At 46.9% G+C, this 27,854-nt stretch overlaps 1 long non-coding RNA gene and 1 pseudogene across 2 annotated transcripts in view; both read left to right on the top strand.

The window, feature by feature from the left end:
• The window catches only part of LOC140385961 (protein odd-skipped-related 2-like), a 2,506-nt pseudogene extending 935 nt beyond the window's left edge, over positions 1 to 1,571 (top strand).
• A 5,123-nt stretch (positions 1,572 to 6,694) lies between these two features.
• The window catches only part of LOC140386055 (uncharacterized), a 53,887-nt gene continuing 32,727 nt past the window's right edge, over positions 6,695 to 27,854 (top strand). The window contains exons 1-3 of one of the 2 annotated variants that reach the window (XR_011933565.1): positions 6,695 to 6,862; positions 7,396 to 7,482; positions 7,781 to 8,025. This is a non-coding gene — a long non-coding RNA (uncharacterized lncRNA). Of the gene's footprint in view, positions 6,863 to 7,395; positions 7,483 to 7,780; positions 8,026 to 27,854 lie in introns of those variants that run through there. The other variant, XR_011933566.1, reaches the window with a different exon arrangement.

The following is a 27,854-nucleotide window of genomic DNA, read 5'->3' as shown; positions in this document are numbered from 1 at the left end:
TGTTTTGCTGAAAAAGAGCCACATGGATTTGTATTTACCTGCCGCCACCTGTTGTTTTTTAAAAAAAAACAATAATAAATCGATGTGGATTTTGAACCTTTAGAGTGGGGTCACTATGAGTGAAATGGTGGCTGGATTTGAGAAATTGCTCACGGATCCAAGATCCTGGGCGTCTATGTGTGTGTGTGTGTGTGTGTGTCACCGCCCCCCCCCCCCCCCCCCCCCCAGAGTAATTTCTGCACATGGCCAGGAAAGCTGTGATGTGGGTGTGAGACTGGACAGGGCCAATCTGGGCAAAAGATATCGAACCCTCTCCTGAACCCAGTGACACGTCCCTGGGCTGTCGGCGGGGCGCTGCTCCGACTGAGGGGGCGCTGTCCCCGCGCCTGCCGCAGCCTCTCCTGGGTCAGGGCTGCGGGAGAAGCCAGTGGATCCCCATTGAACCATTGAACCGCCAGGCAAAAGAATCACACACGCGCGCACACAACCCACACAGCCTGCTCGCCGTACAAATGAACAGGGCGGGGGGGGGCACATGTTTACGGACGCCTTACTGAGAATTGCCACTTGTGTTGATTTGCAGATATATTCATTCCAAAGAGAAACCGTTCAAGTGTCAGAGTGTGGCAAAGGATTCTGCCAATCGAGGACCTTAGCCGTTCACAAAACGCTACACATGCAGGTACGGTCAAAACAAGTTACCTATTATCTCAGGGCCCTATTTGTCAAAATGTGGCCAATCCTGTGATGGTGGGGGGAGTGGATTGTGTTTGGGGGGAGGGACAGGAAGGTATAGGGGGCTTTGCACCGACCTCGACTAATTGACAAAGAAGCGTTGACCAATGTTGAAATTAAGCCTGTTTGTCATCAATCTCTTGCCACTACGAGGTATAATGTTGCTCGGCCTCGTTCACAGCGACCCCTCTGTAACTGACACGAAGCGACTTTTGTTTATTCTTGACCTTTTTCTTTTGAAAATGACAAATAAAGTTGATGTGGACAAAACACGCGATTGTTCCGCGGTTTCTGGGCAATCTCGGCCAAAACAGGAGGAGATTACGGTGGTGGTGGGTGGGTGGGGGGGGGGGCGGGGTTCAACAAAAAAAAGGAATTAATCCTTGCTTGCTTCAAATCTGAACAGGAATCTCCTCACAAATGTCCCACGTGCGGAAGAACCTTTAATCAAAGAAGTAACCTGAAAACTCACCTTCTAACCCATACAGACATCAAGCCCTACAATTGTGGACAGTGCGGCAAAGTGTTCCGACGTAACTGCGACCTTCGGCGGCACAGCCTAACTCACACCCCCCGGGCGGAATATTGAGCGAATCTGCAGCGAAGCCACTCCGCGTTACTTGAATTTGCTGTGAACACTCGTGTAAAATAAACAAATAAGCAACCCCTCCCCCCCAAAAAATACAGACAATAGTCACCTTCATGTAATTCAACAGTTTTATACATATTTGTCCAAATCATGTACAGAAAATGTTTTTTATACTGCTCTATTTCCAATCACGAAACGGGAGGAATTGGAAGCATGTGGATAATGATAATAAAAATGCCTTTTATCATTTCGTGTTTCGCACTTTGTGTTCCAATTAGGTTCAATTGTCAAAACACAGCGTTCGCTCCGACAAATACTTTATTTAAAGAGTGAAATGACGTGGCTGTCAATGTCCTCAATCAAGACTTCGGGAGGGCACCCCAGGGACTCGCACAGATTTATTTTCTGCTGTGTTTCTCGGGACTGGTGAACTGTTTCCTCCATCTCCTGTTTTATAAATGAATCTTATTGGGGTGGGATGTACTTCCTCTTCTTGCTAAATCCTGGCTCGGTCGTTTGGAGAGGGGCGGTTTCAGGGCTGCACAGCACTGGGTCACTCTGGCGGGAGCGAGCTGTGAACCCGGGCGGGGGGTTTCTTTCAGCTTTGACAAGCACTGTCGGAGGCTGCAAATTGCTAGTCCCCAATCCCACCTTCTGAACTGCTGCCTCGGCTAATGAACGGAGCTGGGATTTTTTTTTTCAATGGGTTTTATTATTAGGACAGAAGGTCGTTGGGAAATCTGCAACGTGAAGCCCCCGAGTTTCTAACGCCACTGTGTCCATTCCAGAGGAAGCAATATCCAACTTACCCTCTTTCCGCATTTACACTGTTTATTGGCCGGCCAGATGACGGTCTCCCCGAGTTTCTGATCAATCTTCATTAGGAGCTGCCGCCTCACGCCCCTTTACCTTGTCATTAGACTGTGAGGACCGATTTTAGTCACCGGAACACATTCAGGAACCCAGTGGAACATAGAAGGGAAAATAACTCTGCAAACCGATCACTTCTGATCTCTGTCAGGGACGCGTCGTTTGCTCGATTGTTTTAAATAAAACCGCGGGAGGATAAAATTAAAAAAGAGGAAAAGAGGGCCAATGCGCACTAGCTGAAAGTCCAACATTTGACCTTTAATTGTGATACATATTTGTAATTGGAATTGTGGACACAGCGTTTGCCCAGCACCCACATTTCCTCACTGCCAGCACCTCTTCACCCAGAGCCCGTCCCGTGTCCATGTCATCTCCTCACCCAAGTCCGCGATTTTACATTTAATCCTCTCGGCCACATCCGAAGCATTTGTTTCTACAGTTCCAGCAGATTGAGGAGTGCACAGGAACGGGTTGAATGGGGAACGCTCCCCGCCCCCCCCCCCCCCCCCCAGTCTCGCAGCGACTATAATATAAATATGCCGGGTTGGCTGACTTGATACCATAATTGGTTTGCAGCTTCACAAAAGGGTTCTTCATACTTCAGGGCGCCCGAGTCCTCTATAAATCATGATATAATCGTGCAATCGAAACAACGGTGTGAGTTGTTTAAATTACTGCCATATTCTAAAATCTGCTGCAATTTCCTGAACCATTTGATGCTGACGTTCCCCAATTTAAAAATTCGCCATGTCCAACCTATCAGGAGTTACGTACAGAATAGACGTCGGTTTATGTTTCCACCTTTCATCCGCCTTCCAGTTTATAATTGACTTTATTTTAAGTTTACCGATTGCTCAGGGAACGAGGGCTAGGAGGTGTTGATCGAGTGAGGCGCGGGGTGTGGGGATGGGGGATGGTCCGTGATGATAAAAAGACACCGTCTTCAAAATGTGTTGCTAAAAGACTGGAGTTTACATAGCGCAGAGGAAGAGCTGGTCACTTTGCATTTGGAATGGTGTTCTGCACCTACCCTTGGCTGGGAAAGGCGGTCTCTGCGTTATCGTTAACGCAGCCACTTTTGGGGCGGGACTAACTGTGTAACAAATCCAATTGATTGGATTAACGTAATCGTTTTTGCACCGCATCTGAATTATGGTCGCGTTGTACTGATACCTGCCCCGGTGTTATCACATCAACGGACAGGCGCAATGTAATTCAAACCTATCCAACCATTCACAAATTCTTAATTTAAAACTTGGATTAAATCACATGTGTTTACCGTATACTGGAACTGCTGGATTACGATGCCTGCATTGTTTTAATGATCTCTGTCGCTGTTAAAGGAATGCTCTGGTCCGGGTGGGAGAACCCAACTGTGCAATTATATTGCGATGATTTTAATATTTAGTCCAATGAAAATGTTGATTTCAAACATTTAAATGTACAGAAAGAACTCCACAATTAATGGGGAATGAATATCTTTTTCGAGGATGCCATTGCATCCCGTAATTTATTTGTCAAACACCCATTATTCGTTCTCCGTTAATTTTATTGAAATTTTGGGAGGTAGTAATCCCAGCATTTATTGCCCGTCCCTAATTGCCCTTGAGAAGGTGGCCTTCCTGAACCGCTGCGGTCCACGTATTGTGGAGACGTATTGGAACTTCAGTGAAAATATGGAGGACAATCGATTCTTATTCTGGGTTTATTCGATTTGTACCAAGAAAAGAAGGGGTGTCCCGGGAAGGCCGTGCGTGTCCTAATTCACGAATACACGTTCACACATATAGAGATAACACATGCGTAGGTAGACACACGCTTACACACGCAAATGTACGAGGAGGAACATAGCGACTCACAAGAGTTTAGCGGGGACATAACCAATAGAAGCGACCAGGGAAAAGCCGTGTTTGAAGCAGTTGCCATGTCCTGCGTGACACCCAGCTGTTTGCTGCGTTTGGGAGTATTGCTGCCGAGGTGAAGGAATGAGATACAGCAATGAAACGATACACGGACTGCATGTATCATCCTGGGGCTGATTGGCCGATTATCGGCCATAGATTCATAACAGTTAGGTTTTGGCTTTCTAGCTATCGAGCATCAAGTTACAAATACCAACACTGCTACACATTTTGAGATGACTGTTAATAAAAGCAAATCCGCTGTTCAAGGCTTCTGCTGTACATATCACATGTATCTTGATTCGTTCTCCCACCAGGAACATAGAACATAGGACATTACAGCACAGTACAGGCCCTTCGGCCCTCGATGTTGCGCCGACCTGTGAAACCACTCTAAAGCCCATCTACACTATTCCCTTATCGTCCATATGTCTATCCAATGAGTCAGAAGAAGAGGAAATAAAGAGTTGGGAGTGGCACAGTCTGAATGAGTTGTCTAAATTAGTTATTTTCTGGCATTCCAAAAACGCACTCCCTCCTTTTTTCACCTACCGTTTCACCCAAAATATGGGCAGACTATTTTCCCTGTAAACTCTGCACTCTGTTTGTATTGTTGTGGTTTAATGAAGCATTCGTCGAGAATAGAAACTTCAATCATAAATAATAAGGTGGGGGAGATTACAGAAAAGTACCTTCAGCAAACGGGGTACTGTAAAAGTTTGATTGGTGGAGTCAACACACAGCCTGAATTGAGGAGAACGTGACAAGATTGGGACGAGTCTATCACTCGATGAACCAAAAAACACCCAGAGTTTCGGGTTAACTGCACGTCGTAATTATTAATCACTCAATCTTGAATTTAATCCAGAGGTCATACACGTAGAGCCTTCAGACTTTTCACTTGTTTATTTAATAAGCGGATTTCTAAAACAGTCTGAGCGGATCGCTGGATAAATAAAGAGCAGGTTGATATTTCTGACATTCTGCTGTTGCAGTGCTGGCCGGACTGCAGCCCCAGGTAATAACCTTGATATAAACCGCGCGAGTATTCGCATTTCATGGAGGGAGGACCAACCATGTGAATCAGTTGTCATGAGGACACTCGGAGATTGTGGTATAGAGGCGCTGAACCTAACAGTTTACACTAGAGCGGCCACATATCCGCTGTACAGCACCAGAAGCGGCCCTGCTGATTCGGTTCTGTCTCAAAGGCGGAAGATCTTTAAAACTGTTCTTTGCTGTTCGCTCCTGGAGAATCCCTTTGGCGTTTTTTTTTATTCACAAGGGGCTTCAGAACGTTGTCTCAAAGTTGCAACACATCTCCAATAGGTCTATGCGCCACGTCGTGTATCTTATACAGGGGGAAAAGTCTTGTGTGTGTTTGTGGGGGGGGGGGGGGGGGGGGGCGGGGGGCGCGCTTGCAGGTTTGAAGTCAATTTCAGGAACGTGCTATGTTAGCAAGGCAATGTGACAAACTGACTTCACCAGCCAGCCGGACCAGGCATCAGAATGATGGTTTTACAGAGGAATGCGCAGCGGGACAGAGGGGGAGCACAGTCCCAGAGTTAACCTGAGGGATTACACTGTTAAACTGCCAAAATTCCATTCAAGACTAGGATGGGCGGCTTTCCCGGATCAAAGCGCATTTAGTATCAATGTTTTCTTAAATCAAAAGCGCTCAAGTAAATCATGGGAACTCAGCAATTCATCAAATTGTTGCGATGTGAAAATAAAATGGCAGTCCCGAATGGATTAATTCCTGGTGTGTTCCGTAAATACGGCCTTGGGTTAGATCCCCCCCCCCCCCCTCCTTTGCGGGGTCCCCCTCCTGGTTTAGATTCTGCCTGCGCGCTCTGTATATGGAAACTAAAGAATGCCCTTCAGATTTCCCCACGTAGAAAGCATTAGAGAAAATGTTCTTCTCTGCTTTTTCTGTTACACTCTTAAACATTTGTAAGCATTAGTAAGAAGACGATTCTCTTTCTCCTTTACACTTCCCCCGGGGACACAGAGTCCTGCAGTCTTGACAACACACACACCAATACGTCAGACAGTACTTTAAAGGGACATTTTCTTGGACATTAACAAGGCCTAAACAAGGGTAACGACGCACCACAGTCGTTTCCAACCTCTAGTGCAGCAAGACCTGTCATTCAAGTTAATGTGTGATTTTAAACTCATCTTATCGCCCCGAATGTTCGGGGTAAGATGGTCCGTCACCTGTGTGAATTTTATTTAAAGTATTTTCATAGGATGTGGGCGTCACTGGTCAGTATTTATTGCCCATGTCTAAAGTGAGTGGCTTGCTGGGCCATTTCAGAGGGCAGTTAAGAGCCCATTGCTGTGGGACTGGAACAGCGATGGGCAAACTAGGCTAGTGAGTGGGCCCCAACATTGAAATCAGGTTCGATGATTAACAATGGCCCAGGAATAAGTTGTAATGCACATGTAATGCACGCGGAATATTCCAGAACGAGGTTATAGAAAATGAGTACTCGTTTAAATATTAGTTGAACTGTCGTCAACTTCAAATGGTAAAAACAAAATAAATATTTACACTTTGGAGCGCAAAGTCAATGTTGTGAGCAATCAGCCTTATTATGTGTGTTTCACTTCAGTCATACCGGTAGGAAAAAAACTACATGGCCAGAATACGGAGGAATGTGGCAAACCTGCGAGAGGTCAACAGCCAACCAATGTCCCTTGGGCTGCACTCAGAATCCAGTTGGGCTGTATGTGGCCTGGAGTCACATGGAGGCCAGACCAGGTAAGGACTGCACATTGTTGTAAAACCCCATTGATGGTTATTATGACTGATTTCAATTCCCCTTATCAATTGAATTTAAGTTCCTCTAGTGGCTGTAGTTGGATTGAACCCAGAGTCTTAGTTTGGGGGAATTACTAGCCCAGTGACAATGCCACTACGCCGCCGGCTCCCCGGTACGAACGGTATTATTTGGCTGATTACTGTTTCGTTAGAAATAATGCACAGAATGACTCTTACCCTCTCCCATATCACACAGGGAGACTAACCCTGGACTGCAGCGTGTTGACAAGGTCAGTGCCTTGTGGCGATTATTAATGGGAAATTACTATGTTTGCGTTGTAAATATAATCTCCACACTATGGAACTAGATTGGAATCTAATCGCAAAGGACTAATAATTTCCCGGACTCCGCAGAAACAATCCCAATAGGTTTGATGCTGTTCATGTTTATTTTTAATTAAATCCTAATTTCGGGAAAGACTTTGCGATGTTCTTGCGAATACCGAATAGATGATTTTTTATTTTTGTTCAAGGGGGCATTTCAAGAAAGGGACCAGAGAAGTTATCGCTCTAAGTTAATGAAAGCCAGCTCGTGAAATAGAAATGTCGACGAAATGCAGGTGAGTTGATTGCAGACACTCAAAGAATCGAGTGCCTCAATACAGCACACAGACCGCAAAGCTATTTTTTTAACGGTACCTTGGGAGTTTCCAAACGCAATTCCTCGGGTTGTCCTGTGTCGGTGTTCTAATAGGCTGCCCCCACTATTCCATATGTGGAACCTTCAACAACAACAATTTTCTAAAATCGAAATTAAAGCCCCTATATTTCCCTCCATGTGTCCTCCCAATATCCTTTGCCTTTTGTCTTCACTGTATCTCAATTGTGCGGCTGCTAATTCTTATTCCCTTTCTGCAGATAAAGGAAAATCCTCCATTCAATCACACATTCATTCGATCGAAGCAAATGGTCACATTCCGACATTAACTCTGAAATCCTCACCTAATTATGAGATGCCACGGCTGGTGTTGGGGTTCACATTAATCTAAATGTGTTATTGTTATGGCTCGGTATTAAGCTGCAAAACGCAGCATTCAATAGAGTTGCTGACTAGTGCTGGCGGGGTATGAGAATTACTTGCAAGATATAAATATATCCATGATTTCTGTTGAGCCTGGTGCAGAGTCGGTTCTGAAATGATTTATCGTCCTGCTTTTAAATATATCCCGCGAAATCCTCGAATTTGTATCCGCTCCTGACCCCACTGGCAACATTGACATGTACTCGCTCCCATGTGTTTCGGGATGAATTCGCTGCGGGATTACTCCAGGAATCGAGAACAGAATGCAAAATTAGTACTTCCTGTCGAGTGTTTCTCAAGGAACTTGCAGAGTGAATGGAGCCGCGGCATTTACAGTTTTATTTCACTGAGTGTAAGGAATGACGGCGTGAGTCTGAACGCTCAATGTTCTGTGTTGTCAAGGTGCGGGTGGGTCGGATCTGCAGTGGACTGGGAGTGTGGTGGAGGGGGGGGGGGGGGGGGGGCGGGGGAGATTTAATCGTGGCTTTCAATTGGACAATTGACCCAAGAAGACGAAATGCAAGTCGACGGGGCAAAAGGCAGGGGATGAGTGGCTGTTCCAGGGAACAGGGAGACGGGCCGAGTGGCCGCAGTCTATTCTGCCACCGTCCCTGTGATTGGAATTTTGATACTACAAAAGAAAGTGCGCGCAGCCAGTGGCTCGCTGGGCTGAGTGACAGGTGAAGGATGTGAGGCAGGGTTGGGCTGGATAGGGACAAACTTGCTTTTGCCTGTGAGGGTGACAGCTTTCAAACCCTCACCATTTACCGTGAAGGGCGGGGGGGGGGGGGGGGGTGACTGAGCATTGGATTCTCACCAAGAGCAGCTAAATGCCAAAATACTTGAGCCTCGGATCTTGTTAACCACTTCACCTTCCAATAGGGAAAGTTAGTCAAAATTGGCTGAATGTAAATTGGGGCCAGTCTTGGAGTTTTGAAGAGCCGTTCTCTCTCCAGGACTGGTATATTCTGCTGGGAACTATAGATGTGCACTTGCTATCCAAGGCAGACCAGGCCATGGCCCAGGTGCTGGGATATGGGGTTAGAATAGTTAGGTGGTTGTTTTTGACCGGCGCAGACGCGATGGGCCGAAGGGCCTTCTCTGTGCTGCATGACTCTCGTCTCTATGACTCTAACCCGACTGAATATTTATGGATTAGAGTCGTTTAAGACACAGCAGGAGGGCATTCGGCCCATCGTGTCCACGCCTGTCAACCAAGATCTGACCAGACGCATCCCACAGCCCAGGGCCCGGGAGGCTGCCGCTGTGAAAGTGACTCTCTAACCACTCCTTCAATGTCACCAGAGTTTCTGAGTCAGACATCAGCGTGGGCACCAGCTTTCAAAACGAATGATCTTTCATAGAATTTACAGTGCAGAAGGAGGTCATTCGGCCCATCGAGTCTGCACCGGCTCTTGGAAAGAGCACCCTACCCAAGGTCCACACCTCCGCCCTATCCCCATAGCCCAGTAACCCCACCCAACACTAAGGGCAATTTTGGACACTAAGGGCAATGTGCTCCAAGCAACTTTCAAAGATTCTTAAGGTGCTCAAACTAGGGGCGCGTTGGGGTAAATCTGACCCCTGATCACAAAGTGAGGCTATTCCTCCTGCAATTGGGCAGGAGTTAAGCACGGTAGCATAGAGGGGCCAGCACGGTAGCACAGTGGTTAGCACAGTTGCTACACAGCGCCAGGGTCCCAGGTTTGATTCCCGGTTTGGGTCACTGACGGTGCGGAGTCTGCACGTTCTCCCCGTGTGTGCGTGGGTTTCCTCCGGGTGCTCCGGTTTCCTCCCACAGTCCAAAGGTGGGCAGGTTGGGTGGATTGGCCATGATAAATTGCCCCTTAGTGTCCAAAAAGGTTAGGTGGGGTTACTGGGTTAACGGGGATAGGGTGGAGGCATGGGCGGAAGTAGGGTGCTCTATCCAAGGGCTGGTGCAGACTCGATGGGCCGAATGGCCTCCTTCTGCACTGTAAATTCTATGAATTCACACATCAGCTGTTGTCTCATTCTGGGGAATCGAGTGCCTCTGTCACATTTAACCGCTCTCCTCCTGCCTTTGTTATTCTCATTTTCAAAAATACTTTGAGAGCACTCGGTTGGTGAAACCTAAAGAAACATTTGGCCTGCGTTTTATTCGCCCCTTCTCCACTCCCCATTTCCAATGTGGGCGGCGCTGATTGGGGGTCAGTTCCAGTTGGGTTGTGAACCTTGCTGCTGTCCAGACAAGTGTACCGCTCCCCCCCCCCCCCCCCCCCCAGCCCCCTCCCCCCAATCCGGGGCATTGGGACCCAAGTGCCAAAACCAAAGTTTCAGGGATTTTAAGAATCCTTCAGGCGGGGGGAGCAGCGCAATTTCTCCAAAGATTCGGAAATATTGCACAGAATACTTAGAAATGCATCACCAGGGCCGATTCAACAGACAAACAATCACAAAATGAAATGAAAAGAAACAAAAAATGAAATGAAAATCGCTTATTGTCACGAGTAGGCTTCAATGAAGTGACTGTGAAAAGCCCCTAGTCGCCACATTCTGGCGCCTGTTCGGGGAGGCTGGTACGGGAATTGAACCGTGCTGCTGGCCTGCCTTGGTCTGCTTTAAAAGCCAGCGATTTAGCCCAGTGAGCTAAACCAGCCCCAGGTAAAATCCACCCAACACACTAAAATCACAATTTTTGATGTGAATATCACGCTCACAGTAGAGTGATGCCACATTTTAAACATTTTAGATCTGAATTCCAATATTAAGCTTTGTGCGTGATGCACTTTTATTTTTGACACTCTGTCTGGTTCAGTCTCGTCTCTAATCAGAAATCAGAGAATCCCTACAGTGCAGAGTGAGACCATTCAGCCCATCGAGTCCACACCGACCCTCTGAAAGAGCAGCTACCCACACCCAGTGCTCCACCCTCTCCCCTAACCCTATCTAACCTTCCGGACGCTAAGGGGCAATTTAGCCTGGCCAATCCACCTAACCTGCACATCTTTGGACTGTGGGAGGAAACCGGAGCACCCGGAGGAAACCCACGCAGATACGGGGAGGACGTGCAGACTCCACACAGTCACCGAAGGTCGGAATTGAACCCTGGTCCGTGGTGATGTGAGGCAGCAGTGCTAACCACTATGCCACCGTGCCAGCCTCCAGACAGGAAATAACCTCAGGGGCTTGATCCCCATATCTGGACTCGCGGTGTGGAGATAGTGCGGAGGTTGTGCCGCACCCTCTCTGCCCTGAGAGACACCCAGGCTCCAACTCCCGGGGGGTAATGAAGGTCCCGTGGCCGGATTCACGGGAAGGGGGGGAAGTTTTGCCCCAACTCCCGGCCAATATGTCTCCCTCAATCAACATGACTAAATGACTGATGGTGTGTCGGGTTATCCGACCACTGCTTGTGAAGCCTACTGTGCGTGCTTGGCCTGCTGTGTTTCCTACATTACAGTCAGAGAGTTTGCAGAGTTTTACAGCACAGAACGAGACCCTTCGGCCCACAGTGTCTGGCAGCCATCAAGCACCTATCCTCATCCCATTTTCCAGCCTTGTATGCAATGGCCTTTCAAATGCTCAGCTAAATCTTTCCTAAATGTCATGAGGGTTCCCGCCTCCACCACCCTTTCAGGCAGATTCCCACCACCCTCTGGGTGAAAAGGTTTTTCCTCAAATCCCCTCTCAATCTCCTGCCCCTTACCTTAAATCTATGCCTCCTGATTATTGACCCCTTTACTAAGGGGGAATGTTCCTTCCTATCCACCCTATCTATGTCCCTCATTATTTTGTTCACCTCGATCAGGTCCCACTTCGGACAACACTGACTAAACTTCAGAAGTATTTTGGCAAAGTATTTTCCCGTACCAGCCACCCCGAACAGGCGCCGGAATGTGGCGACTAGGGGCTTTTCATACTAACTTCATTTGAAGCCTACTTGTGACAATAAGCGATTTTCATTTCAAAGCCTCCACATCGGCTTTGGGAGTGTTATCGGGAAGTGCGCTGTATTGTTACGAAGGCAAATTATTTTGTCATTTGTTAACAGTAAAAGGTATCAGAGAAAGAGGGACACTTGTGTGGCCACCGGCGTCAGTGACCCCCGGGTTAGAAATGAGCCGCCGCCTCCTCAATAATCATAATATTATTATCAATCCTCTCTCACTTGTAGCAGCTGAAGGTGACAGACATTCCAAACAGTAAACATTACATTAAAACCTCGTTAGCTTCGCTGATACATTTTTGACTGGCGCTCGGGCAGTTTGCGACTTTCTGATGCTGTAACTCAAGCGTTTAAGATTTCAACCCAATTTGCCGCTGGGATCAAACCATGGAGCCTGTTCCTCATTAGAATGGGGCCAAATTGCGAGTGAATTTAATTTCTCTCGGAATTACCGCGGACAGTGACAAACTAAGTGGAATTTGGCCCGAGACGGAACAAAATCTGCTTTCAAGCTTGGGGGTAATTCTCGCAAATGGCCACATTAAATCGACCCACTGGAGGCGAAAACACCATCAAAGTTCATCAGAGGAGTCCGCTTTATAAAAATCGACGTGTGCAAGAGTTTAAGCGGCTGCAAATGGTATGAAGGATGCAAAGGCAAGGCTGTAGGCTGTCCACTTGACTCTTTTCACACGCCTGACAAGGAGGCTTGTTTCAAACTCTTTCACACACACACAAATCACATTATCCCACTGAATCTTCAAACTTATATATTTTTTAAACCTGCCCCAATGGCCACTGCGGATCTGGGAAGTTAATGCCACAGAGATGTGCCTTTCCAATGTCTGAATTGAACTGTGATTTCTGTACAAGGGGAGGGGGAAGGGGGGCTGGATTATAGTCCTGGAGCCACCTTGCTGATCATTGCCCAGTTAGGGTGAGCCCACCACTGACGTTTAACTCCTCCATGGCGGGAATCATTTGCTGCTTCATCGAGGGCTGATTCCACAAGACGTCATTCCTGTTGATCTCAGGGGTTAAATGTTACATGCAGACTGTGGAAATTATGGGAGTTTTGAGGCAGCCTCGCCCCCTCCCCCCCCCCCCCCCCCCCCCCTTACCCAAATCGCCCGCACTGTCTGCAAACCTCTTCCCAAAAGTGACCCACTTTCCACACTGCCTGACATCAGCTCTCTCCCAGCACGTTTGGTAAAACGCCCTTTCTTCGTTTTCTTCCTGGGGAAATTAATAGGGGCCTTTCGAGTCATTAAGCGCTCTACCCAAGTCGTTTAAATATTCGGCAGTTTGAGGAAATAAACCGTGAAATATATCATTTCATCGTCTTCTTGGGATTCGGGATCTGTGCTCATGAAAGCGATCCTAAAGCTATTTCGATAACTCGCTGGTGATATAAAAGTATATATATATCGTCACCAGCTGCTGGTTTATGATATATCCGGCTAACAGTAAAATGAACCATCTTCCACTGAATGGGGCCAGGTTAGAAAAGCTGTCTAGAGGGGGAAAAGGAATTCACTTTGGACCAACAACTTTCGTTGGCATTATCATTAGAGTGTGTGTTTAAAATATATATTACTGCCCCCAAAATATACTTCATTCCTGACATCTGGAGAAGCACATTACAAAACATTTCGACTTGGAAATTATCGAAAGTGCAATAAAATTCGACCGGTCTCCCTATTGTACCAGATTAAAAACTGACAAGCAGAAAATGACTCAGTCGACCGAGATTCCTGCTTCGCCTGCAAAGACAAGTAGAGAGAGGAAGTAAGGGGCAGAGAGTTTGGAGCGTCGGCAGCTGAAAGATCGACCACCAAAGGTGGACAATTGAAATCGGGCATGCTAAGGGACCCGAATTCGAAAAGGTGCAGCGATCTTGGGAGGTTGAGAGGCTGGAAGAGGCGGCAGGGGAGAGGGGGAAGGGAGTAGACCATGGAGGGGGATTGAAAATAATGGTGAGATTCTGAAAATCCAAATGTTGTTTGAACGGGAGCCAATGTAGGGCAGTGAGGGTTATGGGTGAATGGGACTTGGCTGAAGTCAGGCAGGGCAATGTTAAACGGGTGAACATAGGTGTTCTTAATGAATGCACGGATATGTGGTCAGAAGCTTATCTCGGGGTAAATTTTGGCATTAATACTGAGAACAGTCCGATTGAGACTCAGACACTCATTACAGGAAGAAAGAGGAATAATTGCCTTTCTCAACTAGTAGCTGTCCAGTAGCATTGACTCCACATTGACTTCCCAGCTGTAAGCCACACCCAGTCATTTGGTTTCTGCCTTCTATTCACTAGCATGGCACCAGGGATATGGGGGTTTCATAGAAAAATGGAAAATAAAAGCAGGAGGAGGCCATTCGGCCCCTCGAGCCTGCTCAGCCATTCATTTTGATCCTTGCTGATGTTTCAATTACCAGGAGAGACTAGGGACGTTCAGATTGTTCTTCTGAGGTCGGGAAAGGTTACAGGGACATTTAATACAGGTGTACAACATTTTGAGAGGCTTTGAGGAGGTAAACAGGAAGGAATTATTCCCCACTGCTTTCAGGCACCCAATTCCAGTCTGGAATATATGCAAACATGGGAGAGGCAAAGCTCTCTGGGGTAAAGAGTTTCCAGATTCACAACCTTCTGATTGAAGAGATTTCTCTTAAACTCAATCCCATCCTGAGGATGTTACTTAATTCCGGCTTGCCATTCAAGGGCAGCGGTCTCTCGGTGCTCACCCTATCAACACCCTCCCCCTGAGGAATTTCATGCCATTCAAAGAAATCACCGCTCACATGTCTGAACTCCAAAGGATAGGCACATTTAAAATGATTCACGAAAAAAGAGAAGAGGCAACTTTTTTTTTTAAATGCAGCTAGTTCTCGGGAATGGGCTGCCTGAAAGGTGGGGTTCCAGTAGCGAATTCCTCTGAGATGGGGTTGAGAAACAGTCAATGGCTCAACAGCCCCGCCATTTAGAACACAAATAAAGAACATAGAAAAGTACAGCACAGGAACAGGCCCTTCGGCCCTCCAAGCCTGTGCTGACCATGCTGCCCATCTAAACTAACATCTTCTGCACTTCCTGGGTCCGCATCCCTCTATTCCCATCCTATTCATGTATTTGTCAAGATGCCCCTTAAACGTCACTATCGTCCCTGTTTCCACCACCTCCTCCGGCAGCGAGTTCCAGGCAGCCACTACCCTCTGTGTAAAAAACTTGCCTCGTACATCTCCTCTAAACCTTGTCCCTCACACCTCAAACCTATGACCCATAGTAATTGACCCCTCTACCCTGGGAAAAAGCCTCTGGCTATCCACTCTGTCTATGCCCCTCATAATTTTGTAGACCTCTATCAGGTCGCCCCTCAATCTTCATTGTTCCAGTGAGAACAAACCTAGAGTTTATTCAACTGCTCCTCATAGCTAATGGGGCTTGTTTTCCAAATCATGTACCACAAACATGACATGTTTACTGCGGCAGGATGGCACAGTGGTTAGCACTGCTGCCCCACAGCACCAGGGACCCAGGTTCGATAACAGCCTTGGCTGACTGTCTGTGTGGTTTGCACTTTTTCCTTGTGTTTGTGTTGCCTCCGGGTGCTCCGGTTTCCTCCCACAGTCCAAAGATGTGCAGGTTAGGGGGTTTGGCCGCGCTAAATTGCCCCTGAGTTTCACAAAGAATGAAATGAAAATCGCTTATTGTCACGAGTAGGCTTCAATGAAGTTACTGTGAAAAGGCCCTAGTCGCCACATTCCGGTGCCTGTTCGGGGAGGCTGGTACGGGAATTGAACCGTGCTGCTGGCCCACCTTGGTCTGCTTTAAAAGCCAGCTCTTTAGCCCAGTGTGCAGATGTGCAAGTTAAGGGGATGGATAGGGCGGGGATGAGGGTCTGGGTTAATCTTTCGGAGGGTCGCTGCAGACTCGATGGGCCCACTTGCCTCCTTCGGGACTGAAATATATATCTTGATTAATAAGGGGATCAGGGGTTATGGGGGGAAGGCAGGAGAATGGGGATGAGAAAATATCAGCCATGATTGAATGGCGGAGCAGACCCGATGGGCCGAGTGGCCTAATTCTGCTCCTATGGTCTTATGGTCTATATTTGCCTTCACTCTATTCCTTCGCTTTCTGTAGCAATATAAAATCTACACTATTCTAAAAGTAAACTCCCAAGGAAACCTAACGTGTTGCAAATATCGTTGCCCCGAGTTACCTTTTCACCAGGCACATCAAAATTAGGAACGGCCAGCTCTCCAGGAGTTCTGACAGTCCAACAGCGTCTATTGTTTCGATCAGATAAGCATTAGCACTAAGTTGGGGGGGGGGGGGGGGGGGGGCGAGAACTTCCAAACAACCTTCAAGGAGCATTACTCAGAGCAAGCCTTAGGGAAATTCTTGGTGCAACAATGAACAATACACACGAAGATTATTGTGAGATTGAAGATTAGTCCAGGTCAAATAGACCTCCGCAGATATTAAAAGCCACGTCGATCAAACAGGCGAGGCAGCGAAAATATAAAGACCCCGGTCTTACCCACTATCATTAAAGGAGTGACGCAAATATTATGGGATGGGAAGTGCTGGATAAACTCAGCAGGCCTGGCCAGCATCTGTGGAGAGACACAGAGTTAGTTGTGACTCCTCTCAGAGTCCTGGGGCTGGTGTACTAGTCACAGAAATATCGATGTGGATGGTTCTTATTGCTTTTGTCCTGAGTGGGAATTTTGACAAGCAACGTATGCTGTCCAGTGCCCAGCAAAAGAATATATTATTCCAGGACACAAACCTAACAAATCCCCAATCTGATTTTCCAGATGTCGCCACTTACAAAATACTAGAAGCAGAGTTAAAGATGCGGGTATGGGAGGAAACAGCAGGTAAAACGTTTAATGTCTCTGGTCTTCATCAGCTCAGCACATGTGCATCCCAGAATTCATCCACTTAATCAAGGGTAGACGCGGAAGCAACTCATAGCGGTGAGCTCTCAGGGTGGCAGCAGTCCGTGTGCAGGAGTGGGGTTAAAATTGGCTCTCAGACCACAAGTTGTTATCTCCGCTCATCTTGCGAATGTCTTGGCGTTTGCAGAGTTCCTGTCCAAGCAACTCCAGCCCGGGTCACTGAAATAGGCTTTTTTTTTGTTGTTGCCTGCAGTGTGAAACTATCCAGAATTGACATTGTAGTCTGCAGCCTGTTGAAGTTCGAATTGGAAAATGCTATCGGCTGCAATCCCCGCCGCGCCAGGACCCGGCTCTCGACAATCAATTTACTCCGGGTGCATTTAACCAGTTGTTTCACTGCAAATTGACTTCCCCAATGGACTTAGAACTGAAAGGTTATCACCCGCCACCTCTGAGCGAGGTGTAAACAGGCCAGGCAGTAGCTAGTGGGGGTATGGACCCCTCTGCTCTTGGGCAGCTTTGTAAGGTGGTCCTGTACAAGGGTCAATGTTGACCCTCTTTCTCTCTCCGCTGATTCTGCCAGACTTGCTGACTTCGTCCAGCATTTTCAGCTTTTCGTTTTGCATCCACAGTATTTTTTTTTTGCGAGGTGGTGATGTCTGAATCTCAGATGGCATCAGAGAAATTTCTGAAAATCTATTGATTCTCCGACCCCCACACAAAGCCAAAATAGCAACCTGACTGGAAGACATGACACCCAGTTCTTCTCCAGGGCACACATTATCACCACATCAAAGTCTTGAATTTCCTATAGAAACCCTCACCGGATGACCTGTGTCGCATCTGAAGTGGACAATGCCCCGACATCTGGGGCGGGACGGCAACATCGCCAAAAGCGATCGGGCAGAGAATAGGTTCCGATGCTAAAATCGCGGTGGGTGCCGATTTGATGCCAAATCGCTATTCTCCGTGGCCTCGACAGCGACGTCAATGCGATCCAGAACGCATGTACAGTAGACACGGTTTGCACACTATTAGCGGGCCTGACTCGGTATTCTCCGGGGCCTCCGCAGTGCTCTGCATCCGATGGGCCGAGTTCCCGTCAGCGCGGTTCACTTGTGCCTTTAAAAATCGTGAAACCGACGTGGCGGCTGCTGAGGGAGAGAGAGGGGGTACGGAAAGTGTCCAATATAGCCATAGTTTGCTGACAGTTGTGCCGCTGGCCGGGGGGCTTCTGCCAGGGCTGGGGAGAGTAGTGGGGAGTGGCTGGAGGTGGGCTGTGGGGTTGGGGTGGACAGACATGGAACACCATTGCCACAGCCAAAAAGGCAGCCATGTAACTGAGCACGCTGCTAACAGCCCACTGTGAACTTAGGACCATGGGTCATATGGGTGTCCCCCCAGGCCACCCCCCTTGGTGTCCCCTGGCCCCAGTCGACCCATCAGCTTTATGGGTGCACTCCAACACAACCGGTGCCATCTTGTTGGCTGGGATGAGTGTGTGTGGGGAGTGTAATGTGTGTGTGCGGCTGCAGCTTGTCAATTTCCCGAGTGTCAATCACGGATCCGGCGAATCTCGCGCCGTTTTCCATTGGAATCGATTGTGTTCCACGTGGCGCCGGTGCTAGCCCCTTCACAGTGGCTGAATCGATCCAGGTTCAGCGGCAGTTTTGCTGCCGTGAAAGACCACAAATTCGGCGTCAATACTTAGTCTCAGAAATGAGAATCCCTGAAGGAAAAAAGGTACCAAAAGTTGCCTTGATAATGATAGCGTGTTTAGTTTGCAGCTACATCAAGCTGCGTATAGAATCTCAGTGTATTGAGGTTCTACTTGTTCCTAGGGTTTCAACGCTGGCTTTGACCTCACTGTTGGTGATAACCCATTTGTTCATCAAGTCCGCACCGGCCCCTGGAAAGAGCACCCCACCCAAGCCCACACCCTCACCCCATCCCCATAACTCCACCCAACACTTTTTTGGACACTAAGGGGCAATTTAGCATGGCTAATCCACCTAACCTGCACATCTTTGGACTGTGAGAGGAAACCGGAGCACCCGGAGGAAACCCACGCAGACACGGGGAGAAGGTGCAGACTCCGCACAGACAGTGACCCAAGCCGGGAATCGAACCTGGGACCCTGGAGCTGTGAAGCAACTCTGCTAAGGGAGCACCAAATTCATTATTCTTCAGCGATGACTGATTGCAAAATAACACGCAAAATCATTGGGTCCCTCTCAAAAAAGCATGTGATTGATCATATTGGAAAAATCCTGGAACAGATGGCCCACGGTCATTTGGCAGCACATGTCACCCCAGATGCCATCCCTTTAAATCTAATGTCATCACCCTCTCTCCCCCAAAACAAACACTTGGCCTCACTATCAATGGCAAACGACTGTACCTTCACCTAGTTCCTTTTCCTCTCCAAACTCCTTGAATGTGTTGTCACCTCCCAAATCCCTTCCCATATTTCCTGGAATGCCATGCTTGGATCCCTCCAATCAGCTTTTTGCTCCTATCACATTACTAAAACAGCTCTATCTGTAACAAAGTTAAACTTTCCCCTCCTCATCCTTCTGCGTTTGGCGGGATTTTCCTGTGAGGAGAGGTTGTGTCGGTTGGGACTGTACTTATTGGACTTTAGAAGAATGAGAGGTGTGCTTATTGAGACATATACAATTCTTGAGGGCTTAACAGGGTAGATGCTGAGAGGTTGTTTCCTCTTGTGGGTGAGTCTAGGACCAGAGGGCAGAGTCTCAGAGTAAGGGGTCGCCCATTTAAGACAGAGATGTGGAGGAATTTCTTCTCTCAGAGGGTAGTGAATCTGTGGAATTATTTACCGCAGAGAGCTGGAGAGGCTGGGTCGTTAAGTTTGTTTTTAAAAAAAATTAGAGTACCCAATTCTTTGTTTTCAATTAAGGGGGCAATTTAACATGGCCAATTCACCTACCCTGCACATCTTTGGATTGTGGGGGTGAGACCCACGCACACACGGGGGGAATGTGCAAACTCCACACGGACAGTGACCCGGAGCCGGGATTGAACCCAGGTCATCAGTGCCGAAGGCAGCAGTGCTGACCACTGTGCCACATGCTGCCCCTGTTAAGTATGTTAAATGCTGAGATGATCAGATTTTTAATCAGTGAGGGAATCAGGGGTTATGGGGATAAGGTGGGAAAGTGGAGTTGAGGATTAGTATATCGATCAGTCATGCTCTCATTGAATGGCGCAGCAGGCTTGAACAAAGAACAAAGAACAATACAGCACAGGAACAGGCCCTTTGGCCCTCCAAGCCTGTACCGGTTGTGAGGGGCCCAAACAGCCTACTTGTGCTCCTGTACACTCCATTGTCCAGGAGAAGCAGCTGACATAGATGAGAAATGGTCAAAGAGGCGCTTCAGCCCATGGTATCTGCATCGGCCATCAAGCACCTATCTATTCTTATCCCATTTTCCAGCACCTGGTCCATAGCTTTGTAGGCTTTGGCATTTCAAGTGTCATCTAAATGCTTCTTAAATATTGTGAAGGTTCCTGCCTCAACCATAATTTTAGGCGGTGAGTTCCAGATGGGGTGGTGGAGTTACTGGGTTACGGGGATAGGGTGGAGGCATGGGCTTAAGTAGGGTGCTCTTTCCAAGGGCCGGTGCAGACTCGATGGGTCGAATATCCTCCTGCTGCACTGTAAATTCTATGATTCTATGATAGAGTCATAGGCCTGAATTTTGTGACAGGGGTTGGGAGGTGTATTGTTCAGCTTCATCTGTGCAAAGGTGGCCGAGACTACCACCCATCTGGAAAGAAATCCTCATCCTTGAGAGACTTCTCCCCAGAACTCAGTCGTGGCCGCTGCTGGAAAAATATACAGCTCCGACGGGAAGGAACTTCTAAGTCTGGGGTTCTTGGTCGTGGAAGGGGTGGGTGGCCAGGCATTTGGAGACTGGGGAAAAGTCACAAGGGGGGTCGACATACCAGGGGTGAGGGGGTGAGGGGGGTGGGGCAGCTGCCCCCCCCCCACATTGAGCACAGTTCATTCCCCAAAGAAAGTAGCACCCTCCCTTCCTGTCTTTTCATCTCCAATGGTGTAGGAACGAGCTGGCCTCCTTCATTCAAACTTTCCCAGTCACATATTATTGTGTTGGGGTGGAAAAAGGCCATTTAACTGGCCATTAACCAGCCAGTTAATGGCCTCAGTCGGCCAATGGGTGGACGGGCGGGCTGATGCTTTACACCGCCTCCCCCACCATACTATAGACAATAGCTCAGAGGTGGGCAGGAAGGTGGTGGACTAGCCACTGATCTTCCTTTACATGCCCCTCCATCTGAAAATACGCCAGCCCAAGTAAAAATTCCCCTATAGAGTAATTGTGGCACAGAAGGAGGCATGTTAGCCGATGGCGTCTATGGTGTTTCTCTGTGGACCAATCCAGTCAGTCTTATTCCCAACTCAAACCCTGTACCCTACAAGTTTATTTCCCTGTGGCCATCCAATATCCTTTTGAAATCATTCATTGTCTCCACTCCCACCACTCTTGGAAGCAGTGGGTTCCAGGTTATTACCATTTACTGCATAAAAAGTCTTCCTCACAGTGGGCAGCACAGTAGCACAGTGGTTAGCGCAGTTGCTTCACAGCTCCAGGGTCCCAGGCTCAATTCCCAGCTTGGGTCACTGTCTGTGCGGAGTCCGCACATTCTCCCCGTGTTTGCGTGGGTTTCGTCCGGGTGCTCCGGTTTCCTCCCACAGTCCAAAGATGTGCAGGTTAGTTGCATTGGCCATGCTAAATTGCCCTTAGTGTCCAAAAAAGGTTAGATGGGGTTACGGGGATAGAGTGGAGGCGTGGGGATAGGGTGGAGGTATGGGCTTAGGTAGGTTGCTCTTTCCAAGGGCCGGTGCAGACTCGATGGGCTGAATGGCTTCCTTCTGCACTGTAAATTCTATGATAATTCTATGACATCCCCTTGCATTTTCTGTCCAAAACCTTAAATTTGTGTCCCATAGTCCTTGTACTATCAACTAATGGGAACAGCGTTACTCTTTCTACCTTATCTAAACTTGTAAACATGCCCATGGATTAATTTCTGCAGTTGCAATCTAAAGGTGAATGCTGTCCAGTTAAATATAGTTCAGATTTTATAGAGGCCAAATGTGGTGATGTGAACACAACTTCAGTCTATCTGCCTCAAAACTATTTTATGAATTATTGTATAGTTTGAAACACTAATTATTTTTGACAATGATTCCACATACTTGATGAATGAATAAGGGTTTCTTTGGGGGAAGAAATGCCATTAACTCTCTGACGGCTATGTAAATGCCACACGAGTGGCAGCAAACAATGACTTTGAATAGTAACAACGATGTACAACAACAAATTACATTTCTATTGCAACTTTAATGCACCAATGCTTCACACGGGCATTATCAAACAAAATATGATAATGTACCACATAAGGAGAGATTGAGAAACATGGCCGACAACTTAGTCAAAGAGGTAGGTTTTAAGAAGTGTCTTAAAGGATGAAGAGAAGTGAAAAGACAGAGAGGTATTGGGAGGGAATTTCACAGCTTGGAGGCTGAGGCATATGAAGACAAGGCTTCCAATGGTGAACTGTGAAAGTCATGGATGACCAAGAGGCCAAAATTGGAGGGCTTGGAGATAGAGGAAGGTTGTAGGGCTGGAGGAGGTTATAGAAATAAGGAGGGGGCAAGGCAATAGAGTGATTTCAAAATGGATGAGAATTATAAAAATTAATTATAACATAGAACATAGAAAATACAGCACAGAACAGGCCCTTCGGCCCACGATGTTGTGCCGAACCTTTGTCCTAGATTAATCATAGATTATCATTGAATTTACAGTGCAGAAGGAGGCCACTCGGCCCTTTGAGTCTGCACCGGCTCTTGGAAAGAGCACCCTACCCAAACTCAACACCTCCACCCAACACCAAGGGCAATTTGGACATTAAGGGCAATTTATCATTAGTCAATTCACCTAACTCGCACACCTTTTGACTGTGGGAGGAAACCGGAGCACCCGGAGGAAACCCACGCAGACACGGGGAGGACGTGCAGACTCCGCACAGACAGTGACCCAAGCCGGAATCGAACCTGGGACCCTGGAGCTGTGAAGCAATTGTACTATCCACAATGCTACCATGCTGCCCTTGAGAACAAATAAATCTACACTATATCATTTTACCTTAATCCATGTACCTATCCAATAGCTGCTTGAAGGTCCCTAATGTTCCCGACTCAACTACTTCCACAGGCAGTGCATTCCATGCCCCCACTACTCTCTGGGTAAAGAACCTACCTCTGATATCCCCCCTATATCTTCCACCTTTCACCTTAAATTTATGTCCCCTTGTAATGGTTTGTTCCACCCGGGGAAAAAGTCTCTGACTGTCTACTCTATCTATTCCCCTGATCATCTTATAAACCTCTATCAAGTCGCCCCTCATCCTTCTCCGTTCTAATGAGAAAAGGCCTAGCACCCTCAACCTTTCCTCGTAAGACCTACTCTCCATTCCAGGCAACATCCTGGTAAATCTTCTTTGCAACTTTTCCAAAGCTTCCACATCCTTCCTAAAATGAGGCGACCAGAACTGCACACAATACTCCAAATGTGGCCTTACCAAAGTTTTGTACAGCTGCATCATCACCTCACGGCTCTTAAATTCAATCCCTCTGTTAATGAACGCGAGCACACCATAGGCCTTCTTCACAGCTCTATCCACTTGAGTGGCAACTTTCAAAGATGTATGAACATAGAGCCCAAGATCTCTCTGCTCCTCCACATTGCCAAGAACTCTACCGTTAACCCTGTATTCCGCAAACATGTTGCCTAAACAGAAGACAATGTAGATCAACAAGCACATGGTGCTGAGTGAGTGGGACGTGGTGCAAACAAGGACACGTGGATGAACTGACATCTACAGGAGTTGCAAAGTTCCAACCTATGACAGATGTTCCTACTGAGATTTGTTGTTTTACAAGGTCCAGTCTTTGCGAGTTGGAAGTTGACTCAATGGTAGTTGATTTGACTGGCATGAGACTCATACATATTTGTAGGATATGAACAAGAGTTGATACCATCCTCCCTTGTCAAATAATCACTTTGTTTATGATCTGAAAGACTGATCTTGCAAAGGTTCCTTAATATTTTGAAGTTCAGTACAGCTCCTTATGGCTTACTTGCTTCCAACCTGACTTATTGCTGCGCAGATGTATAAATACATGGCAAAAAGAAATTATGCAAAACATACTGAAAATCAGATAGTAATTTTTAGGCACCAGTATAAAAACTGTAAAGATTATTGCAGCACAGTCATAGGTCCAATCCGGTTATAATGCTCTGCAAATGCCTCCTCTCAACTTTCTCTTCTTCATCTAAAGACAGAATAACCAATAATAATAACAACCTTTTATTGTCACAAGTATGAAGTTACTGTGAAAAACCCCTAGTTGCCACATTCAGGCGCCTGTTTGGGTAAGCTGGTACGGGAATTGAACCCGCGCTGCTGGCCTTGTTCTGCATCAAAAAACAGCTGTCTAGCCCACTGAGCCAAACCAGCAATAATGATGAGCTGATGTAAGATGTCATTTAAAGTATTTTGCTTGTCCACTCTCAGGTACTCTGCCCTCCCAATTCCCCACACCTACCCTTCAGTATTGCCCAACCTTCCTGTTCTCTTGTCACTGTTCCTGGCTTGACTCTGTGTCAGGTAAGCCTACAGCTTTCCTCTGTGCATTTCTTGGCATTCTCTGACAGGCTTATCGAGGCATTCAGCATTGGGTCATTATGAGCAGCAACCCCAATTTCCAAGTCCTACTCACTTGTCGATCTTCCTGACTACTGCACCCATTGGGGACTAACCTTGCCAATCATATTCCTGTTTAACTCACCCTTCCCACTGTTGATCTTATAAAGTCTGCAGGTAGATCAACTTTCACCACCCATCTACCCAACTTCCTCCAGAATGTGAGCAAGGGCCTTGCCACCCATGAACTAATAATTCTGGATGATTGCATAATGTCATGGTCATATCAGAGGGGTAATCACACCTTCCCCCTTAATGAAGTCTTCCCCCCTGACTACATCTTCCACACTCATAACTGGCAAGGTGATAATAAGGAGCTTATCATAAGATTGGTTTGACCGCTTACTGCTATGGCATTTTCTGCTCCATTGAACATCTCCACTTGTTGCGCCTCTCTCACCTCTTTCAAAATCAAAGCAAGCCACACTCCACAGCAAGATAAAAATGCTATTACTGAGACTTCTTCACTGCTTTCCTCCCTCAGCCTTTTCACCAAACGACTTATCATCCTCGCTGATGTCAATCTTGATCTCAACTCATCATGCAGTTTTCCCTGACTTGACTTTCCTCGCATTCTCCTTAAATCTCTTCCTCAATGCAAACTTTCCAACTCAAATGGCCTCACCATAATCATATGATCTTGTAACTCCTGTAGATTCAATGATGGAGAAGGCTATCTCAGGTCACTTCATTGTATCATTCACCACTCAACACCCCTTCCATTCTCCAACCCTACCTTGTTCGTTCTTGGCGAAATTTCCCCCCCAATTAATTTACAACTGTATTTTCGAGATCTGAACCATTTTCCTTTGGCCCTCTGTTTGCCGCAACATTTCTGCAGCAACTGATATACTCAACTTCACCCTCACCTCCACCTTTGATGATCTAGTTCCCAATAAGACCATTGCTCTATCTGACCATGGCTGCTTCCTCTGGTACAGCCCTCATCCCCACTCACTTAAGTTCAAGGGTATAGACTTGAAAAAGTACGGCTGACAACTGGTTTAGCCATCCAGCGCCATCTGCCAGGACCACTTAAAACACGTCTGGGTCCTCTGAGATATCAGTGCTCCTTTCATTCTGATCTCTTGTGCATTCCCAATTATAATTGCTCCACCATTGGTGGATGTGCCTTCAGTTGTCTAGGCCTCAATCTCTGGAATTCTCTCTCTGCTCCTCTCCATCTCTCGGCCTTGCCTTTCTCCTTCAGGACACTTAGAATCCATTTAAGCCTTAGAATCTCTACAGTGCAGAAGGAGGCCATTTGGCCCATCGAGTCTATACCAACCCTCTGAAAGAGCACCCTATCTAATGTTTGGATACTAAGGGACAATTTAGAATGGCCAATCCACCTAACCTGCACATCTTTGGGTTGTGGGGGTAAAACCCACGCAGACACGGGGAGAATGTGCAAACTCCACACGGACAGTGACCCAGGGCCGGGATCGAACCCGGGTCTTCAGCGCCGTGGGCAGCAGTGCTAACCACTGCGCCACTATGCCACCCGGAATAACACAGATTAAAGAAGATACTGACAGATGTCAGCCATGGCCCAGTGGGTAGCAATGTTGTCATTGAGTTGTCATGCCTTCTGATGCTTTCCAAAAACAATTAGAATTTCTGTCCCTTTATTGTGAAACGCCATTTTAATTTTACACTTTAAATTTGTTGCTCGCACAATTATCCACCGCACCACTTTTCTGCTCTTTACAGTCATCCAAATTTACACCTGAAGCTATGAGAATGAGCTGATCCAGCAAAATGAAATGTAAACAGCCCATTGCAATTTCTGTCTGAATAAACAGATCAATAGTCATTCTTGCAACAACAGCAGTAAAAGGGGAAAGTCTCGAATCTGTACAGTTTCATGGAAACATAGCAAATTTAGCGCACAAAAGAGGCCATTCAGTTCTCTCTGTCTGAGCTGACTGGAAGATATATTCAGCCAAATACCTCCAGCTCTTGGTCTGTTGTCTTGTAGGTTACGGCACTTCCAGTGCATGTCCAAATGTTTTTAAAAGCACTGAACAGTTCTGCCTCTACGAAAATTTCAGCCAATGGGCCCCACCACCCTCTGGTTGAAAGAAAAATCCGTAACTCTCCCCTAATCCTTCGACCAATTACTTTAAATCTATGCCCCTGGTTATTGACCTCTCTGCACGAGGAATCAGTCCCTCTTAATCATTCAATCTAGACCCTTAATAATTTCTCACGCCTCTCCCCACCCCCAAGCCCTCTCAAGTCTCCTCTGTTCCTGACACATAGTCAGGAAGTCAATGGGCACATCACACTAGTGGCTTGGACACATATTCAAACAATAGGCACTTTATTCAGTAGAGAGGAACATGGAAATAAAAGGTTTTTAAGGTAGCACGATGGATTTCTGGATGGTGTTGTGTTTAGTGTTCGCCTTTCTGCAAATGGTTTGCGATACTATTCGCTTTACCAGTGTTATTATGTAAATTAACATAATTGTCATCTTTGACTGAATATTAACATCGCAATTCCTAATGGAGATAATAAAAGTTCTATTACTGGACATTATTGAGTTTTCCTTTGAACTTGATCTAAAAAACTTGCTATTTGATGTATATTTAAAGTATATAAAGAACATCTTGAAATAATCAGCCTGTCAGGCATCATCTGTCGAAAGAAAAAGGGTTAATACTTCAGGTAGATGTTCTTATAATCATAGAAAGAAACAGTGAAGCACGATCAATGACCACTAAAGCGAGGTTGTAGTCCAACTGAAGGCTTTAATAAGCTAGATGTTTCCCCCAGCAGCTCAGGTACAGAATGAAGGCTGCTGGGGCAGCACGGGCTCTTATACCCCGCCTAGCAGGGCGGAGCTACCATACATCTTGACCAATAGGAAGCATACAGTTTCTACCAATGGTGCTCCAGCATTACCAGGTATCGTCATACCTCTACTACCACATAGAACATAAGAACATAAGAACATAAGAACTAGGAGCAGGAGTAGGCCATCTGGCCCCTCAAGCCTGCTCCACCATTCAATGAGATCATGGCCAATCTTTTGTGGACTCAGCTCCACTTTCCGGCCCGAACACCATAACCCTTAATCCCTTTATTCTTCAAAAAACTATCTATCTTTATCTTAAAAACATTTAATGAAGGAGCCTCTACTGCTTCACTGTGCAAGGAATTCCATAGATTCACAACCCTTTGGGTGAAGAAGTTTCTCCTAAACTCAGTCCTAAATCTACTTCCCCTTATTTTGAGGCTATGCCTCC

The sequence above is a fragment of the Scyliorhinus torazame genome, chromosome 11 (genome assembly GCF_047496885.1).
Source record: "Scyliorhinus torazame isolate Kashiwa2021f chromosome 11, sScyTor2.1, whole genome shotgun sequence".
Lineage (NCBI taxonomy): Eukaryota > Metazoa > Chordata > Chondrichthyes > Carcharhiniformes > Scyliorhinidae > Scyliorhinus > Scyliorhinus torazame.
This window is presented reverse-complemented; position numbering and strand designations above follow the sequence as displayed.